General features: G+C 41.9%; 1 protein-coding gene and 1 long non-coding RNA gene across 6 annotated transcripts in view; both read left to right on the forward strand.

Moving 5' to 3' along the window:
- The window catches only part of LOC107684944 (protocadherin-7-like), a 142,084-nt gene that overhangs the window by 101,747 nt on the left and 39,690 nt on the right, over nt 1-647 (forward strand). The window lies entirely within an intron of this gene.
- LOC107684945 (uncharacterized) overlaps nt 403-647 on the forward strand; it is a 10,310-nt gene continuing 10,065 nt past the window's right edge. The window contains exon 1 of the long non-coding RNA XR_001633906.1: nt 403-645. This is a non-coding gene — a long non-coding RNA (uncharacterized LOC107684945). The remainder of the gene's footprint in view (nt 646-647) is intronic.

A 647-nucleotide genomic window follows, 5' to 3' on the forward strand; every position in this document is an offset into this window, starting at 1 on the left:
AATACACGAGTTTCACAATTTGAGTTGAATTACTGAAATAAATGAACTTTTCCACGACATTCTAATTTATTGAGATGTACCTGTATGTCTGTAAACCCTCCATTTAGTAAACAATAAAAAATGTTCAGCAAGCTCTTCACAAGGATTCAAAATCGACCATGATGTTTCCTTTCACGTACTATGGTTTCACATGCATGCGATCCCTCGGGTGGCAGGACGCTGTAGCATCTGGACCAATCAAACACACAATTTTTCATTTGATTTATGAATTCGCCTTCTGATGATCGAAACGAGCGTGTATATTATGTTAGTGCATAGGCAATATATTAGTGTCCTGAGAATCTGTAGTAATTTCGATTCAAGTTCCATTTGCAAAGTACCATGCCCTCACACAAAGGGTCATAAAAACTCCCCAGTATCTCAAAACTCCCACTTGGGACGTCAGCCTTTCTCATTGGACAAGCCCATTTTGAGAGGCGGGAATCTTCCGAGACATTAAAAGCCCCACACTAGGGACCCGCCCAGAGTCAGTGGTTCTGTTAGGTTTTGAGAAGATGTGAGCTACAACGCTCCAGGACATCCTTAAGTACGTGCCAGGCTTCGGCCTTGACTTTTCCATTCATCAAGATTCTCTGACGCAAACTGGT

Source organism: Sinocyclocheilus anshuiensis, unplaced genomic scaffold, assembly GCF_001515605.1.
Source record: "Sinocyclocheilus anshuiensis isolate Anshui unplaced genomic scaffold, SAMN03320099.WGS_v1.1 scaffold49, whole genome shotgun sequence".
In the NCBI taxonomy this organism is placed as follows: Eukaryota; Metazoa; Chordata; class Actinopteri; order Cypriniformes; family Cyprinidae; genus Sinocyclocheilus; species Sinocyclocheilus anshuiensis.